Here is a 21,213-nt window from a genome sequence, read left to right on the forward strand (position 1 = left end):
CTGAGTAACACATACACATACCCCCCTACTTTAATTCTTTAAAGCATCTTAGAATTAAAATCTGCATTTTTGGTGGGTCAGGGGTTCCCAATATTGTCTCTACTTTGCATAAGCAGAACTTTGTGTTCAACACAAATTGGCTGTTCAACACAAACTATGTGTTCAACACAAACTGTGGACCAAAGCCTAGTCGATGTGTAGGATAAATCATTTCTGATACAATTATCTATCTAGCTTATAGACGACATTCTACCACAAAGTCAAGGTATTGGAATTTTCCTTGCTGAGGGCTCCTTGACCTAACTCTCTAAAAAACTCTTCTCTCTTCACACAGTACATCCAGATCATTTTAACAAATAGTTAAAAGAATATTTACAAATGCGTTTAGCTGCTAATGACACCAACTTGTCAGCCACCATGGTCTTCTGGTCACTGGTTGCCAGAGGTAACTTGAATTATTGGACTCCTCAAACTCAGATTTGGACCAAATCTTATTGAATAAATTGATTTTACTTGGTATATTTCTATTATCAACTCTGTTGGAGAACACAGGGCTGGAAAATACTTTAGAACAATTTATAAATAGTGCAGAACAATTTTCAAAGTCAGCCAGGGTCTACACCCAAGCCAAATATTATTCCCCTGAAGTTCTCTAAAAGAAAATATAAAAAGACAAGATAATTTCAGTTGGTAAATTATGGGTGTCAAGCTGCACTTAACCTTTGGCTGTAATAAGTTTCTGTCATCAGATACACAGCTTTTAAATCAAACTGTTGGTGTTTTTAGTCAATCGGATAACCTTCACAAAATACTTTGTTCAGTGGTGTCCCTGTCCCTCGCCTCTCAAACCAGTGTTCCTGAGAGCTGTGTGTTGGGAGCAGGTGTTGTACTTTACTCTCCCTTGAATCCCCTGCAGCATCTGGCACAGTGCCTGGCACCATGAAGTATTCATGGAGTTAAATGACTTTTAAATACTATTTCCTTGCCATGAAGTCTCCCTTACATTTAATCACATGTCACGAATTTTGATGGACTGTAATGGAATATGGTGGAATGGTAGGTTAAGTTTAACCAGTTCACAGTAAAATAAGGAATCTAGGCAGCTGAGAATATTGGTTCCAGGTAAACATTTGAGACCCAAGTGTTAAAGGACACTCATAGACATATTAGAAAACTTTAATTACTTCCTCTTATTGCAAATATGTCAATCATCATTAAGCTAAATCAGTATAATATACATGATTGAAGGTATGTGACATACATGGGTTTGCTGATATCGATTAAAGTCTAGATTCAAATTCTTGATTAGGCCTTTGCCATATAATAATTATATATATTGGTGTGCCTGGGTGGCTCCATCCGTTAAGTGCCTGACTTCGGCTCGGGGCATGATCTACCGGTTCGTGAGTTCGAGCCTCAGGTCAGGGTCTTTGCTGACAGCAGAGCCTGGAGCCTGCTTCAGATTCTGTGTGTCTCTCTCTCTCTACCCCTCCCCTCCCCTCTCTCTCAAAAATAAATAAACATTAACACTTTTTAAGTAATTATACATATTATAAATAAACATTAACACTTTTTAAATAATTATACATATTATATAATAATTAGATTATATAATAATCTAATACAATATATTAGATATATTATAATATGATTATGATAATATTATATATTATATATATATTAGCTCTGAAAAATTTGTGACTGTTAAGAAGGCATAAATGGTTAGTGGTTCAGGCTGACCGTTTGCTTAAATCAAGTTCTATTAAGTTGCAAATGATTAAAAATTATCAGAGAAAGTCCATTTAAAAAAATTGGAAAGCTGATATTACCATCATGTGATGTGAAATACTGAGGATTCCTCCTGTCTCTTTCTTCTTTGTGAAAATTAATTCCTCGTCATTAACTCAACACGTTTATTGAGTACCTACTATGCACCTGGAGTTGTTTTAGACTCTTGCGATGAAATGGTAGAAAATGTTAAATTTTTAAGCAGTTTGATTTTAGAGGGATAGAAATAGACCTTAAAAAAAGGTAAACAAAGAAATAGATAGTTTCAGATAGTGCACTGAAAGCAATAAAACAGGATAATGTGGTAGAGTGAACTGGTTATGTAAGGGGCTCCTGTAGCTGGTGTGGTTAGGGTAGGTGTTTTCTCAGAGGAGATAACGTTTGAGATGAGTTATTATTGCCAATAGTCATGTAAATATTTGGGGAAGAATATTCTGGGTAGAACAGCAGAGTAGAAAGACACAGAAATGAAGCACTTTCAATGAGTTCAAGGAATGAAAAGTTAGTATGGCTGGAGTGTAGTGAGTTGGGGGGATGGGGTAAGGAGGCTGGGGATTATGGGATAGAAGGATGAAATACTAATATCAGAGAGTGGGATATCACTAAGTGGATATAAAAGAATTGCAGATAGTGTTGAGTATTCATTTAAAATTTGGGGTCATGACTTTCCTCACTAAAGAGTTCTTGGAGCAGATGTGGAACAGAGAATTGAGTTTAACTAATTATGCTTTCTACAAAGATATGATGATGAAAATGAGGGGCGAGGTAGCTTAAAATGTTTGTTACGGGATGATTGTATTCATGAGTCATGGAATCTAACATGGGTAATGAGGACTGGTATTTTGACCGTCTCCTCTTTACCCCACTGGTGAGGGAAGGATTCCTGCCCTAGGGTTATGTGGATGGCTGAATATATAACCCTTAACACTAGACAGATGACATTTACAGGAGTTTATCAGTCACATGTACTTACAGCCAGGAGAGAGAGGAGGACACTGGATGCTATTCAGGGCCACAAAGGGGGTGAGCTTGGAAACACAATGAACAACCAGTGGTTGTTGGAAGCAGGTTTTGTGGTAGTAAAAAGAGAGTAAGTTGCTCCCTCTTCCCTGCTGGAGGATGTGATTAGCCTGTTTTAATCATTCAGCAGGCCTGTAGGGTACTAAAAGGTACAACTCAGGGACAGGCAGGAACTAACGTGCTTCTCTTGATCAGGAGGGTTCCTTGGCTAGGGGACCTTATCTGTGGCAGTAGAGTGGAGAGGAGAACTTTTGGTTAGTCCATTTGAGGCCCTCCTCATTGTCCCCAGATGTCAAAGCCACATAATATCGAACCTCAATTTTAGGTCTTATACCATAGCTGGGAAGATAGGAGAGGTGATCCACAGTAAGGAAGTAATAATAATGGATTGGAGATTTCCACATGTTTGAAAGATTTCTAGAAGAGGAATAATAATACAAGTGAGGTGGGAGGTTAGAGATGGTTGTCAGAGAGGAATGATTGAAATTGTGTTCTCATAGGGGTTTCAATTGTTTGAGATAAAACGAAGGGCGTGGCCTTGGACATGGGTGGTCAAAGATGATGATGGGTCTTGATGGATGACCTGAGGGATATAGAATTTTGGTGGTGACAGGGCTGTGAGAGACATGAAGGCATTAGTTTTGAAATAATTTAGAGATAGGTAACCAATCAGGCTACTGTCCTAGCTATTCACTGAGGAGATGTGAAGCCACTGGGTGGCTCTTCTGGGGAGAAGTGATCTCAAGAGAGCACAAAGGACTGTGATGCCGTCTGTGGAGTGCAAGTGGAGACCTGGTCTTCCTAGCAGCCTGAAGGTTCCAGACCACTTCTGCTGAGCTCCGTTGCTTGCCGCAGCCCCTGCCATGAGATAGAGGATGCTCCGTGAATGGAAGGTACTCAATGACTTGAATTGAATGTGTTAATTAAATAGAAAACTTCAAGTGATGATTTCTGGAACCTCAACTTTACCTTTAGGGTTTCTGGATTGACCAAAGGATAGATTATTTCCACTCAGCTCTATCACAGTATGGGGTTCTCTTGGACACCAGGCTCAAGTTAATTCAATTACTTAACATACATTTAATTTGTGTCCACTAGATGCCCAGCACTGTACCTGGTGCTGAGGATGTAATAGAGGATAAGATGGAGATTCCTCTTCCCCCAGCCCTTACCCTTGGGGACTTTTCTGTATCCTATATATTTGGAATATTTAGAAAAGTATATTTGAAAATAGGTAATTATGACAGTGTGATAGATGCTATGATAGGACAAGTATGGATACTTAGGAGGGAGATTTAACCTAGAATTAGGGTAAGGGAAGTCTTTGTGGCAGGGATTGTACCTAAGCTGGGATCTGAAAGATGAATAGAATTTGACTGGGGGTTGAGGATCAGGAAGTAGGGAGTAGGCAAGTGTGATCCAGCGTAAGGAAACAGAATATATCCCTATCCTCTTGCGTGCTTTCTTTGCCTCTCATCCTTTAGATGTTTTTGCCCTTGACTTTAATTCACATGGTGATTTACAACCTTATTCTATTTATTTCATGTGTGACCAATGCATTCATAAACTCTTGGGGTCTAGCCCACCTAGTTCTTCAGAGAAATGTGGAATTGGGTGCTTACCAAATGATGAGGCAAAGAACCTCCTGTTCCAGCAGAAACTAGAATATGCACCTAACCGATAGTGTTAATAGGCAATAAAAATACCTTTATACATAACAAGTGGATGTTTAAGAAAGGAAACCAACTCAGGTGCACACACTCACATTTAGGCGCTCTGACTTAGAGTTTGTGTGAACTAGAATTCCTTGCGTTTCTAAAAAATGAAAATAAAATTCAGACTCTCAAAAATTCCCCGTTTTTATGCAATGTGAAAATAGCTAGCAAGAAAACAAGGACCTTAATGACACAAGCTTGGAAGCAGATCTTTTCCTGGGTTTCCTAGTCAAGTCTCTGGATGAGGATATAGCCAGCTGACCCTTTGATATCAACTTTGTGAAATCTTGGAGCAGAGAATCCAGTGAAAATGTGCCCGACCCACAGAAGTGTGAGACAATAAATTTGTGTTATTTTAAACCACTAAGTCTGTGGTGATTTGTTATGTGGCAATAGAAAATGAATACCAAATACCCACTTTTCCCTAGGGTTGTTTTGAGGGACACATGAGCTAATCCACGTGAAGCATTTAGTATAGCATCAGACACACAGTAAAGTATTAGTTACTTAACAGTATTAGTTTGAGTTTAGGCAAGTGGTTTAATCTAGGTAGACCTTGGTCTTTCTCATCCCTGATATGAGGGCATTAAAACTAGAGCTAAATTTTTATAGTCTCTGAAATTTGATTCAAAGTGTCTAGGGATTTCTAGAAACACCAAACCACTGCTAGGATCTAGTGTGAAGGAATTGTGTGGTGCTTTAGAAACTGGAACTGCTAATATCAGCATCCCTGGTTTCGTGGACCCTATAATATGCCTTATACCTGAGGACATTTGGGGCTTTGATCACTAAGATGTACCTTGCAGCCAATTTTACATTATTCATTTATTTTTGTGATTCTTTAAAATTTTAAAAAAATGTTCTATATATTATTTTTGAGAGGAAGAGAGAGAGAGAGAGCGAGCAGGGGAGGAGCAGAGAGAGAGGGAGACACAACATCTGAAGCAGGCTCCAGGCTCTGAGCTCTCAGCATAGAGCCCAACACGGGGCTGGAGCCCACAAACCGTGAGATCATGACCTGAACACAAGTCAGAGGCTTAACCGACTGAGCCATCCAGGCTTCCCTATTTTTGTGATTCTTTATGGAGAGAACAGAAGTGAGAATACCTCATGTCTATGGGACACTATGCTATAAGCATTTAATAGTGGCTCATCATGTTGTTTTTTTTTTTTTCCTTTGGGCCATTTTTAAAAGGTGAGTTCAAAAGACTGAGTTTTATTAGCCAACTAATGCTGAACAAAGAGCATCCTAAATAAAACAGAAAAGGTCATAGTATGTTTTAAAACTCTTTGAAAACACCAGTTTCTGAAAATAAGCCCCTGATCCTAGGCTGAAAGCAGGACTCACAATCCCAACTGTGAAAGTAAAATTTAGACCTTGTATCGACTAGGTGCTAATATAACTTTATTAGGGCCTATACCGTCATGATTAGGTTTTCAGAAAGTGGTCAGATTGGGTCTCATTAGCCATTCACCTCTTTTAGGGTGAGACATTAGATATCCGTGAATTCTTATACTGGTTAAAAGCAGGGTTCCTGGATTTCACAGTATTTGTTAACAATGTGCAAAGATCAGCTATAAAGCCCAACGAATTTGGTCAAGTTAGTATGACATCCCCGCCACAATGAACCATTTTTTTGCCGTATGCTCATTTCAGAGCCCACATGCAGCATGCAAAAAGAAGCAGTGATAAATATACCTTCCAGCAACCTGTACTGGAAAGTTCTGCGCCTCTTCTCCTGGCTGCCTGGCACAAATGGCTTCCTTAATTCCTTTGGTGGAGACTTTATGTAAGCTTTGAAAACTGAAGAAAGAAACTAGGAAAAGAAGGCTTATTAAGGACATAGTGAGATTCTTTTTTTAGGGGTTATGCACGTTCCAAATTCGAGAGGACCACTGGCAGTCACCTCCTCCCTGTTTTCCTGTTATTAATTTAACTTTACTTATAAAGGCTATGGTTGCATGTATGTATCTGTAGTCATATTTATCATGGTCTTTAAGGGTGACAGGCTGTTAAGCATTTATGTGTGCCTTTCTGTGGCATTCCATTGGCTGCTAAAGCCTGAAAGAAAATTGGCAGAAGTGCTACTGGACAGAGAGCCTACTCGTGTGGAGTTGGGCCCTTGAGTACGGAAGGCCTGCTGAATTTATTGGTCTAGCACTTGTACCTTTTTTTTTGTTTTTTTTTCCCCTAGTTCAGCTCTTCTATGGCAACTTTGGTTTCTTCTTTTTTCCTCAAGGGTGGAGACGAGTTGTAGGGCAGGTAATAACAGCATCAGAGGGGTCATTTGGTGGTACGTCCCAGGGCTGCCGACTCCAGCTTAAAGGAAAACCTCAGATCAGAGGCTTTTGAGACTACAGCAGCTCTGATTTCTGATGGTAGACAGGCTTATTTGCTGCCTTCTTTTGCCGCTGTACATTGCTTGAAGTCTCTTAAGTAATTAGGTGAGAGGTGGTCATTTTTTTCTGACTTTTGTAAAACAAATTATTTATTTTTGAGAGAGAGACAGAGCACAAGTGGGGGATGGGCAGAGAGAGGAGGAGACACAGAATCCAAAGCAGGCTCCAGCCTCCAACCTGTCAGCACAGAGCCTGACACGGGGCTCGAACTCACCAACTGTTGAGATCATGACCTGAGCCAAAGTTGGACACTTAACCCACTCAGCCACCCAGGCGTCCCATTCTGATATTACTTTTACTCAACATGCTTACTCTTCACTTACCACCCGGCACATGTATTTAACCTTTTGTTGCTCATAATATAAAACTATGAAATCTGCATATGGAGACCACCCTGGGTTCTAAAGTGGTCTTTCTGGCTGGTGGTCTTCAGTTTAACAATGCTTTCTATAGTTTATGCTTCATACACACGTTGGATGATTCTTCAGGGCTCCATAACCTGTAATTACGCTAACATCAGTGTAGATGGGCCTAAACATCCTTCAAATTATCCCCCAAATTTTCTGGGTGATCCTCATAATTTGACCCCAGGAAGCCTGCAACAAGATTGGCCATAGCCTCTCCACCAACCATTAACCATTCAGTAGGGTCATGGCTGAGCCCCAGTTTAGCTTGTGGAACAGCTGGCAGTCTGTTGTTTCAGTTCTCAGCAGTCTGAGAACACAGCAGGGAAGCTTGAAACCTCATGTGAGATGGTTTTAAGGAAAGTATTGCTTATGGAGACAGGCGGATGTGAAGCTGGAGCTGGCTAGGCAATGCATTTTGTTTAATTCCTTCTGTCAGAAGTTTTATTTTTTATTTATTTTTTATAGCCTAATGCACTGAGTAAAGGGCTTGCATTCATGTTAAGCAGGTGGTCTCTTAAGGCAAGTTCAAAACACATTACTCTGATGGGAAATAAACTACATGCTTAGAGCCTTTAGCTATTTTGGAAGGTGGTCTTTGGATATAGGTGGTCTCCAGCAATTTTTATTATATACACTTAAAGTATGTATTTGGTTAGTGCTCCTTCATTTGTCTGTGTGTGCTGTATTCATCTACAAACTTCTAATGGGACAGTATCAGAATTAGCTTGCTTTTTTATAGACTGAGCACAACTATCTTTCATTATGGCTATTTAATATATGTTTTTAACAATAAAATGTGCTGCTTGTTTTGAGCTTGTGGGTGGTGTTGGAGGAAGGTGGATAGATTTACTGGGTACATTTACTGGGTAGATGGCTGGTTTAGGAAAGTCAAGTTGCCTAACTAGAGCAGGGGTAGGAAACTCAGATGGTTTATTCAGAGGGTTAGAGACCATCCCATATGAGAAGTCAGGTACGAGACCTAAAATACAAGTAGATGAAAAAAAGTAAGTCAAGTCTCCATTGATCAGGGTATCATAGTACAGACCAAATACTGAAGCAACACCTGATTTTACCAGGGTCAGGGGTATGGTCTAATCCTATGGTATAAGATTACCTTGGTCTTCAAGTAACCTAAATAAGTGGTTATATCAGGCAGAGAAGAATATGGGAGTGTAGGTATGTTCTTAGGATGTTTCTGCCACATTTTCCATTCTGCTTCATCTGTGTGCTTAAGCAAAACCACCTTATTCTTTAACTTCAGGAGTAAACTTAGTTACCCATCTTCTTTAAGTATTAACATAGAAGAAGCTTGGTGTTCGTAGAGGTGGACTGACCACCTTGTGGCCTGACATCTTAATTGTGAATGATTGTGGCTGACATTCGATGTAGAGTGAGGCCTAGAAGTGCTGATGCCTGGTCTCAGCTTCCTAAAATGATTTTCCCTTCTACCTCCACCCCCAACATATTCACCTGGATGCTTCACAGTTTCCTCAAACTCAGAATGGCCAAACCCAAACCCACTGTATTTTACTCCAAAGCTTGTAGATGAATTCACCAGTTTAGGAAACAGAACCACCATCCTCCCAGGAATTTAGGAGTCATCTACGACCTCTGCCTTTCCTTGTTTTTCATTCCTTCAGCCAATCAAGTACTACAGCTGATGGCTTCTGCCTTCTTATAGTTCCCCGTTCTCAAGCTACTGCCTTGGTTTGGGTCTTGTTATCTCCAACCTGTTCCAGTATTGTCCTAGGGTCTCCCTGCCTCTAGCTTGGAACCTGTAATTCTGGAGAATACTCTTGCTTACCTGGGAAGACTTACACATCTTTCCTTGCTTAGCTCGATGGTCACCTTCTTGTGGAGCCAAAAATTCCTAAAATATTTCCTCACTTTCCTCAACCATTAACTTGGGAGAACTAACTATTCCGTTCTTCATATTTCACTGCACCAGCTTCTATCACAGCAGTTATAAAACTTCATTTCTTCTTTGTATACGTCACTCTATCTCTTTACTAGACTAAATTTCTTAAGGGCAAGGATTGTGTCTTATTCATCTTGTACAGTGCCTGGCACCTAGTAGTGATCATACATATTTGTTGAAAAAAAAAAAGGAATAGATCTGTGGCATATCTAGTCTATAACACTGAGGTAATGACAATTCTCTGGGTCAATAGGCTTCTTGCATTTTGATAGCACTTTCTTATCAATATCTTTATATAAGAATGATAAAAATAGATCCCTTTCCCCCAAAAGGTGATTTGGATTTGCCTTTACAAAATTAATGGGATCAGAATTATTATTTTATTTTCTTTTAGAATTTTTTTAATTTTTAATTTTATTGATTTAGAAAGAGAGAGAGAGAGAGAGAGAGAGAGAGAGCAAGCATGGGGAGGAGGTGCAGAGAGAGGGGAAAGAGAGAATCCCAAGCAGGCTCTGGTCTGTCAACACACAAACTGACGTGGAGCTGGAACTCAGGAACCTGTGAGCTCATGATCTTGAGGCAAAATCAAGAGTCTGATGCTTAACCGACTGAGCCACCCAGGCACTCCCAGATTTTTTTTTTTTAAGTTTAAATTTAGACTCTGTGTTGAAGTCATCAAGAGGAGGTGACCTCAGGTTGACATGTGAGCTGCATCTGGGCAATTAGAGGCTCCTCACCCCTTCCCCTGTCCTTGGAATGTAACTTCTGCCCACCTTTCCTACAGTGGGAGTCATTTCAAGGAGTGGCCTTGAGAGAGTAAGGTGCTGTTGAGACCATCTGGGTGGTAAATGTGACTGAACCCAGTTAAGGCCTCTACATAAACTTTTAAGCTTCTGAGAGGTGGGGGTGGAGATCTGCCCATCTTGCAGCTGCTGGAGGAAGCCTTGTAAGTAGCCTCTCCCCTGCTTTTTCATCCCAACACTATCTAATTTGGAGTGGCCTGCCTCCTTCTTCATCTCTCCTTACCCTCCCTATACAAGACCTGTTTCAGATTTCACCTGTAGGACTCCTGCGGATGGTTGTGAGCCAACAACTGGCGGCTCCCTGGAGACTGATGAAATGGGCCTGGAGAATGAGCATGCACAGGGGGAAATGTGTGCACAGGGGGCCTGGAGAATGAGCGTGCACAGGGGGGAATCCCTAGTTGGTTGTTGGCCTCTGTGTGGAGAAGAGCACTCTGTATGTTGGGTGCTTGAGGACCAATGGGTCGGTCCAGGGCATCCAGAAAACATTGGCTGGGTTAATGCATTTGTTGGAGAAAACACAGCGTGATGAGGGGAGGAAGGGAAACATATGGCTGCCGGGGTGGGCTGGCCTCTGCTGTGGGCAGCTGGGCTGGCCACTAAGACCCAGTTAGAGGCTGAAACTCGAGTTAGAAAGCTGGAAGAAGAGCTGAGGTTAGGGAATCATGTGTAGGGATCTACTAGCTTTCAGGTTAGCAGACAAGGTGGAAAACAGGGTAAATTGGGAATCTTTACAAAGCTGGAGGGGGTGGTGCAGCAAACTGCAGAGGATTAAGGTCCTAGTGCTTGTGACCAAGCCTAATTAGAACACTAAGCTCTGAGTGTGGAGAACAAAGGGGAAGATGTTGAGGTGAGTGACGGTGAAACGGATGAAGTGCCCCAGACTGTCTGATTCTTAATACAAAGCTATAGAAGTCATGAGAGACAGCCATTGCCTGACCCTAATGGTGGACTAATGGGCTATGCTGCTAAGAACAGCAGGCCCTTCACACCTGAGAAAGGTGTCATCTATTGGCATTTGTGATGGGATGTCCCACCTGGATGGGCTAGTTATTTTGAACCCGTAGATGAGGGGGAGCTACTGAGTCTCCACTGGGATCCTGTTATCCTGCTACAAGCTGGACCTATTGAAACGCACTGTACCTGGAATGAAACCTCCACCATGGAAAGGGGAGGGTTCTGGTCTGGTATATCCTGGCTCCAGTTCATCTCCTTATGTCTGCTAGTGCTGCTTTCAACATGTATGGTAGGTATAACTTGGTCAAGTTCCTAAAACTGCCACCTCCCCCTCCTCAAAGCCAGGCAGGAGCATTATTTTCCACCTGTTTGATCATTTGCCCACCATCTTTGTTACTTCCCAGAGCCTGGAGAACATTATAGCACATATAGAAGCCCTTTCCAAATTCACCTAAGAAGCCTTAAATGATAGTCAATAAAGTCTATCTTTACTGAACACTGAGAATGTCTCAATGAGAAAAGTTGTCCTCCAAAATAGCATGGCTTTGGCTGTTATTACAGCCTCACCAAAAGGCACTTGTGCTATTATCCAAACAGAATGCTGTGTGTTTATACCTGATGACTCTGCTAATGTGTCATTTTTATTAAATCATATGAGGACACAAGTGAACACCCTGAGTGATCTAACATGATCCCCCCCTTCACCCCTGGCCCCCGCAGCCTAGGACACTTAATAAATCAATGGTTCATATGATGTGGCTCTTGGTAAGGCAAATTGTTACTTATATTGAGAATCATTATCTTAAATTTGTGTTTTCTCTTGTATGTGCTTATACTGTTGCTATGGCATCTGCCTCCAATGCAGCAAAACAGCCACCAAATGAGCCACCTCCACGCTAATAAAACCCCTTCCTGACCACTCAGGATGCATTCCAGAGGAGAGGCCGTGTTAGATTGTAAAAGCCAGTCACCAGGGGCAGAGTGTTGGAATAGGTCATTGAAAGGACGTGACCACCAGTTGACCCATGAGCTGGACCCAGGCAATTGGGGGGCTCCTTGCCTCCTCCCCTCTCCTTGGAATGTACGTTCTGCCTACTGTTTCCATGCTAGCAGCCATTGCAAGGATGCAGCCTTGAGAGAGTAAGATGTTGTTGTACTGGATACATGACTTAACGTAGGTAAGGCCTCCATATAAACATTTAAGGTTCTGGCAAGCAGGGGTGGAAATCTACTTGTCTTGTGGTAGCCCAAGATAAACCTCCTAGGTAAGTCCCTTTGCTTATTAAACCTGTCGCCTACCAATCTGGAGTGGCCTGCTTCTTTCTTTGGTCTCTCCCTGACCTTTGTGTATGGCGGCCAGTTTCAGATTTCACTCGGGAAGCACCAGTGGTTTTGGGCCAACACTGTAGCCAAATGCTAAGTGTCTTATCAAATCTGTTTTGAGTTCTTATTCGAACCTTGAAAGTGTTGGTGCTAGATTGTGCTGCCTTTCTGGATGCTGTTTTGATTTTCTAGGAAGCAAATACTATTATATACTGAAAAAGAAGGTTGTGATAAATTTAATTTTATTTTTTCCAAGGACATATTAATTCCATTTTCTCTTAGTATGTATTTTTTTATGTTATTAAGGTATGCAATGAGAAGATGAAGTTTGAGGCATATGCTAATTCTTTTAAAAAAATTAATATAGAAAGAAATAAAAAATGTTGGATTATACAGGCTTGTTGAATGAAATGCCTTAAAGCTTTCTTTCTTCAGATAGCTTACTTTGTACATCATGATTTTGCTTCGGTCCTTAGAACATTATTTAAACAATGCTCCTCCCCCTGCCCCCACCATTTTCAATGAAGCCTTGTAATAATATCATAAAATGAAAGTTCCCAAGTTACTTGGGAAATGTGGACTGATTTTGTTACAAATACCAAGAATTATCAGCAGAGACCCCATCTGTACATTTTAGGCAAAGAAAAGAGTATTGCAAATTTAGAACTCATTTCATCTCTCTGAGTATAAAGCAATCAGTCATTTTGGACTTTAGGATTTGTTCATGAAGCTATTATTTCAATTGAAATGAAGTTGAACAAAAATAATAGCCCATCATTACAATTACACCAATTGTAGCCATTATAGTAAACAGTTTTCATACATTTAATTTGTTTGCATCCCCGAAATTAAATCTTTTGATTCTAAATTCATAGCAAGTTAATTTTCATTCAAAATGGGTTTTGAAAAGATTTCCCACCAGACATTCTTTTTCCTGACTTAGGAGTTATTTCTTCTGTTTTGCTCCATTCTCCCTCTCCTGTAACCAACACTTTAAAAAGTAAAGACCATTATCCTTTGTCCTTTGTCTAGGGCTTGAGAAGGCTCACTACGCGGCTGTCTAATGAGGAAATTGCCACAGGGATGTTAGTGGTAGTCACACCCATTTGCCACCACAGGCTTATTCTACTTACTGGCCAAGAATTTGGGCTCTGTCTGTAGCACATATGTTCTTCTGATGGTTTCATTTGGGATAACATTTAAGAAAAGCTTGCTATAGCACTACCCAATTGCATGACCCATAATTAGTCTGAATAATATTTTCCATTTTAAACCCTGATTTTACAGGGTTTACTACTTGGCCTATAAAATCTTGTTCCAAGCTTAGACTTGGCATAGTTTTTAGCATAAGCAGATTTACCATAGCAGTAAATCATGTGCTCAATTCTTGAACCTGTGGGATGAAGAGCAAACCCATGTTAACTGACAGGGAAAAGCTCCTGCAAGTTTGTAAGAGGGTGACAGCATCTTTGTTGTTGCTAGTTTTGTGCTCAAGCTGCACGTCGGTGACCTTAGACTAGGGAGGTCCAAAGGTGAGATTCAGAAAATGGACACATAGGTGACACTCTTGTCCTCAGGGGAATAAGGAGGAGGCTAAAAGCTTCTTAGAGAAAGAGTAAGAATGACATGAATTTGGGGGAGTATCTCCCCTATAGATTTGATCAATGAAGACAGGAAACTCTCAGAAAAAAAAAAGATTTTAAACAGGACTTGTATTTTTGTGATAAAACATGCCTACATGAGTACCAGCACCTGTTTTTTTTCCTGCTGGAAGAACACTGGCCAACATCCACTAAAATAAATAAACATTTCTATTTCAAATTATGTATTTGACAGGGCCATCAATGGGGGGAAGCATCAATATTTTAGCATCAATTATTGTACTGCTCTGGTTCTCAAAGCGTGGTCCCTGAGCTTCATGAGTGATACTTGGGAACACATTAGACATGCAAATTCTTGGGACCCTTCCAGACCTACTAAATCAGGAACTGTGGGGTGAGGACCCGGAATCTATATTTTTATCATTGATTCTGATGCCTGCCAAAGTTTGAGAACCACTGGTGTACTGCTTCGTATAATGGGCTTAATGGTCAGGTAGATCTGGCTTTCTCTCCTTTGCTCTGTTTCATCTTTTGCAAATTATTCAACCTCTCTGAGCCCCAATTTCTTATCTGTCTGTCTTATCTGTCTTATCTATCTATCTAGATTGATGATATCATAATAATAATAAAGGTAATGATAATATCCACCTCATAGAGTATTTATAATTACTACATGAGTTAATGTACATAGAGCCCTTAGCATATTGCCTGATAGACAATAAGTGCTCAATAAATTATTATTATCTTCATGTAAATAGAGAATAAGGGGAGAAGTGACTGAGGCATTTTGAACTTATTAAAATCTGATACAAGAACCCCTTATTCCTTTCAACCCACATGACACATTTTGTGAGGATATGGGTTTGGGAGTAGTTGGACTAGTAGCTTATGTCCCATGTAGCGAAGGCAATCCAGCTCTCACTTTCGTTGTCAGAGGTGAATGACTCTCTCCTTATGTAACATAAACCCAGACAATGAGGAGAATAAAGGATGGGTCTGGAGAGTATACTCTCCAAATAATAAAGGCAATTTAAGCAGAGAATAATAAGCAACGAAGCTGTCTTCCTAAAGCCAGGAAAAATAGTCTTCAGAGTTCATTTTCATGTGAGATGAGCTCTCAGTTGTTTTTCAAGTTATTTAAATAGAAGTTCAATCAGTTAATGGAAAATATATAAAATGTCAACAGGGCCTGAGGAATTTATGTGTTCAAATGGTTTGTGAGAATTTTTTAAAGCATTAATTAGCGAATGTTTTGAAGGTGAATGTTACTATAGAAGTTACAAAAATTATTATTATGTCAAAGATTACGAATCTGTCATTACCCATAACAATCACAATCTGCAATTCTGCTATTGCCTGTAATTGCACATATTTATTTCATAATCTAGCACCAAAGGAAACTTAGAACACATTTTAAAGGTTTAAGTATAACTTCAACTAAGAAAAATTATTCTAAATAAATATGCACTGTAATGGTACCATTTATTTGTATTTGGGGGTGTCAAAGTTTTGTCATTACCATTCTGATTAAGCACAAGTGATTTTTCACTTTGAACTTTGGAATTTATATTTGTATTCTGAAGTCTTTTTATATTGTGAAATTTGTGGATTGCCCCTCTCTTTGTACACACACACACACACACACACACACACACACACACACACATGCATACACACACATACACACATGCATGTGCATGTGAACAGACATTTCTTCCAAATGTGAATTCTTTAATATATACAATAATGGCAAAGAGTTAGTTTTCAGAATAAGATACAGCTGACCATTGAACAACACAGGTCCCCTTACGTGTGGATTTTTTGATACAGAATAGTAATTAAATGTATTTTCTCTTCCTTATGATTTCTTAAGAATACTTTATTTCTGTAATTTTGTAGGAATATGATACATGATACATGTAACATATAAAATATGTATTAACTGACTGTTTATGTTATCAATAAGCCTCTGGTCAACAGTGGGTTATTAGTAGTTAAGTTTTGGGGAAGTCAAAAGTTATATGTGGATTTTCAACTGCACCTCACTACTAACCCCCATACTGTTCAAGGGTCAACTGTAATTACATGGACACAATTGAAAATTTTCCTTCCTCAGTTTGATCTGAGTGTGGAGATGAAGACTACTACTAATAAGAAGACTTAAGCCATTTAATTTTGGGGTACAACATTATAAACTAGATATGACATAGTGATAATTTCACAGATAACCCTCCGAAAGCAGCATTGCCTGTGTGAATGAGAGTGGGGAGAATATTCAAGAAGGAGATGGCTGGATTACATCTTAAAATCCTTCCATGTTGATGGCTGAAATGTGCAAAGCTGGAAAATTCCTTCTTCCTGATGGTACAATAGAAAGGGTGGGGGGAAGTCTCTCAACTGAGACAGACCTCTTTTTCCTCTTCTTAATTTCTTGACTGGAGTGGAAGATGATGAGAAGTAGCATGATGTATGGAATCACAAGAATGGGACATGAAGTCAGTTGGATGAAAGTGTGGGTCTCTGTAACGTTTTACCTGTGTGACCTTGGGTGAGTCACTTAACTTCTCTGAGGGTTAGTTTTCTGAAAGTTGTAAAATGGGCACATGGAGCTCAAATGAGATATGTATGAAAACAGGTGGCAAAACTACATATGTTAGCTGTTATTATCAAAGATGTCATCCAGCATTATGCTCATTTCCTCTTCCTGGAAACAATTAGTAGACCAAGAAGCTTGTTGCCTTTGTCTTCCCTTTAACATTCCAAGGAAGGCAGACTGGGCACATGAGCCAGTTGAGCTCATAAGGGACCATGACGCAGGGATTATGGCCCTGGTTGCCCTGGATCTTAAATCATCATATTTAAGGATACATATGTATGCTAGCAGGGTGAATTCATGAATTTCCAAATGTCTACATCTACTCAAATATATGAAGACTTCTATCTTTGATGATTGGCAATCTTCATTTTCTCTAGCTCAGGAGATACTACTTAGATACCCTCTAAATGCTGTCTTTGGAGTCCAAGCTGAAAGGGAGGCAAACCATTTTGTAGAAAGGGCCTTTTGGAATTTTTCTCAGTCTCCATCCTTAGATGGGATCCAAAGTGCCAGAACTTGATGTGACTATTTCCCGATTGGAATATTTTTTTTTTTAAATGGAAGTATACTTGACATTCTACTGGCATCTTTATGAAGATGAGTTTTCAGCACATGTTGATGTTTTCCTTTGATCTGTCTGGGGATTTAGCAGGGGTTGGAAACCTTAGCCAAGCTACTTTTGGGAACAAATGTACAATATGATGACGTTCCACTTCCTCTCATTTTTTTTGGTCTCATTATGTAAATTCTAGGAAATTATTCCTGCATTAGAATAGGACAAGCAGGGCCTTTTTGGTCAGAATCCTTAATTCATCTGTGTTAGATGCTGAAGCACAGAGTCCAGCATTGTATGTTAATGTCTTGAGAAGAAGGGGGATTGAACATATTCCAGAAATATCTTTGATTTAGTAAGGGAAAAATATCAGGCCCAGAATGTTTCAGAATACAGGGCTGAGGGGGCACCTGGGTGGCTCAGTCAGTTAAGCAACTGACTTGAGCTCAGGTCATGATCTCACAGTTCGTGAGTTCGAGCCCCACATTGGGCTCTGTGCTGACAGCTCAGAGCCTGGAGTCTGCTTCGGATTCTGTGTCTCCCTCTCTCTCTGCCCCTCCCTGCTCATGCTCTCTCAGAAATAAATAAACGTTAAAAAAAAAAACAACTAAAAAAAAAAGAAAAGAATTAAAAAAAAAAAGAATACAGAGCTGAGAAACAATAAAACAAAATAAAAATTAAAAAAAAAAAACAAAACAAACAGGGGCACCTGGTTGAGCGTCCTACTTTTGATCTTGGCTCAGGTCATGATCTCATGGTTCCTGGGATCCAGCCCTGTGTTGGACTCTGCGATGACAGTGTGGAGCCTACTTGGGATTCTCTCCCTCTCTCTCTGCCCCTCCTCTGCTCACATGCACTTTCTCTTTCTCTCTTTCAAAATAAATAAATAGGGGCGCCTGGATGGCTCAGTCAGTTGAGCGTCTGACCTCCCCTCAGGTCATGATTTCACAGTTCGTGAGTTTGAGCCCCACATCAGGCTCTGTGTTGACAGCTTGAAGCGTGGAGCCTGCTTCAGATTCTGTGTCTCTTTCTGCCCCTTCCCTGCTGGTGCTCTCTCTCTCAAAAATAAATAAACATTAAAAAAAATAAAAAAAGAAGTTCTCACAGCATTTAAAGAAAAAAGATAGAGACACCTGAGTGGCTCAGTCAGTTGAGCGGCTGACTTCTGCTCAGGTCATGAACTTGCGGTCTATGGATTCAGGCACTGCATTGGGCTCTATGCTGAAGGCTTGGAGCCTGGAGCCTGCTTTGGATTCTGTGTCTCCTTCTCTCTCTGCCCTTCCCCCACTCATGCTCTGTCTCTTAAAAATAAACATTATAAATCAGTCAATCAATCAATCAATCTTAAAAAAACTCAACCAACCAATCAAACAACAAAACTCAGAATACAAGGCTGAGCACAGAATACTACAATTTGTCACTCTGGGAAAGAGGAGGTTAGCCTTCTCAAAGGAGGTTAAAGAGTGAAGCACTTTATTTTTTTAATTTTTAATTTTTGTTTAATGTTTATTTTTGAGAGAGAGAGAGAGAGAGAGACAAAGTCAGAGTACAAGCAGAGGAAGGGCAGAAAGAGAAGGAGGCACAGAATCTGAAGCAGGCTCTAGACTCTGGGCTGTCATCACAGAGCCCGATGGGGGCTCAAACTCACACACCATGAGATCATGACCTGAGCTAAAGTCAGATGCTTAACCAACTGAGCCACCCAGGTGCCCCAACACTGAAACACTTTAAGCAAGTACATTAGAGAATTTTCCTTCTGGTGTTCCCATTTTTTTTTTTTTTTTTTTTAGTTTTCACTAACCCATGATAAAACTCTGGTTTTATGTAAATCTAACTCCTCATTTAATTATTTTTCTGAAAACCTTCTGCCAAATAATTTTGGGATGAAATGGGCCAGTAATGCCCTGCTTCACTTCTTTTCTCTCTTCTATTCAAAAACATTCCCCTCAAGCCCAGCTATTTGACCCTCATCTACAGCTATTAATTATCAACCATGTAATATGAGCTGGCCACAGTGTTAGAAGCACTTATCATGCATTATCCTATTTTAGTTTCATAGCAATTCTGAGTAATGCTGTTATTATCCTTATTTTATAGAAAAGGAAATTGAGGTGTAGAGATTAAATAAATTGCCCAGGGTCCCTCGGCTATAAGTGGTTGAACAGGGATCAACCGCTGGAGTGCTTTGCACTCAAGATCCTAAGACCTACGTAGTGCGTAATTAGAAGGAAACTAAAGAACCTGGTTTGATAGCTTAGGTGACTCAGTTTCAACTCAACTTCTCTGTGTAGTCTTCAGTTGTGCATGTCTGCTTTGTTCACGCAATTAACTCCTAATCCCCCATTTTATGTCATAGTTCCTTTAACTCTGCTTTTATCTTATCCCCGATACCCGAGTTTCTCAACAATGGCTTTATTTGGGGCCTATAATTCTTTGCTGTGGGAGGCTGTTCTGTTGATTGTAGAATGTGTAGCTGCTGACTAGGTGGCCTGCTGATTACTTTGTTCTGCACATATTGTGGTTGTCTGATTGGGTCACTCTGTGCTTAGTACTAGTCCTGGATGCCGATCCCGTGCCTGTGCCATCTTGGCACTGCAACTCCCTGAGGTCAGCTGCTTTCTGGAATCTCTGCACATTTTTCTGGGCTGAACTCCCCATCACCAGGTATTTGTCCTTGGGACACACCTGTTGTCCACCTACCAGCAGCCACCTAACTTGATGGCAAATTCTCACCAGATACTACGGTCTCTGATTTTGTGCTAAATTCCATGAATGGACTTCCTCTGACCGACTGTTGTCATCAGCTCCATCACATCTTGTCTGTCATCTCTCCCAATTTGTTCTATTGTATTGATGACTTAGCCTTGCTTGGGTCTTTGTTCTGATATAGCTTTGTCTCCCTGAAGCCTGCTGCAGCTGAGTTAGTTTAATTAACTTTCCACTTTGATCCTTGAATGCATTGAAACTTTCACCTTTCATACATTTGGGATTGCATATTCCATAGGAATTAGGTAGGTTCTCAAGTCAGTGGGATAAGCAAAAATTTACATTGTGAAATTTTCCCTTGAAATTTTCCTATGAAATAGCTGGCTGATGACTGACGTTTTTTTTCATCTTTCACTGAGGCCAAACCAGTCATAATTTTCTCCAGCAATGGGACATGCTCCTGGAACTTAATTAGAAAAGGATGGGTTTTTAAACACTAGAATTATATTCATCATGACAAGCTGCTTCTACCATGAGAACATTTAGGAAGCAAGACTGAATAGCCTGTAGCATTTTCACCTCTTGCCCCTCACGGTCACTCTGTGCAGGGCCCTGGCTCCTGAGTAGAGTGGGGCACAGAATCACACGGCATTGTTCATGTGGTTCCTCTCTTACCTCTTTTGTTTTTGTTGTTGTTGTTTAATATGAATATATTATTAAATGTGTATGGTGCCATTCTGTTGTAAGATATTTGTTGGGAGCAATGGAAAAGAAGGACACCATAAAGGATTTGCTAGTGTGTTCCAACATTAGCCAAGTGTAGTTTTCAAACCCTCTTCTGAGGAACCCAGGGGTTCTTCTGAAGAACTTCGGGGCTGTTGTGGGGCATATGGTGTTTGGTTCAGTGACAGAAACTCTACTTTCTTATCTTTTCTGCTTTTTGAATTTTTGTGTAGGATCTAATTTGAAGAAGAGGTTCAAATGGTTAAAACAATATTAAATTGTGCAAAGCACTGGAACTCAGAACCACATCGTTGATACTTCCTTTCCAATTGAATTGTTTATTATTCACAATTTGATTAATATATACACAAGGTAGTTTCTAAGTATTTTAAAAACAAAATTTAATCATATTTTATATTCTAAGTCTATACCTTTTTAAATGTAACAATGTATCATGATCATCTTTTTATGTTAGAGCATATAAACTTACCTCGCTAAAACATGATTTTGTGACATTCAATATATGAAGAGACCACAATAGACTTCACTATTTGCTGGATAATTAAGTAGTTTCACAACATTTACTATTTCAAATAATACAAAAGTTTTCCCTATAGACAATCAGTGTTTCTTCAGGATAGATTCTGAGAAGTAGAACTCAAAGGTCTAAGGTATATACATTTCAACTTTTGGTATAGACTGC

This window comes from Felis catus, chromosome B4 (assembly GCF_018350175.1).
Source record: "Felis catus isolate Fca126 chromosome B4, F.catus_Fca126_mat1.0, whole genome shotgun sequence".
NCBI lineage: Eukaryota > Metazoa > Chordata > Mammalia > Carnivora > Felidae > Felis > Felis catus.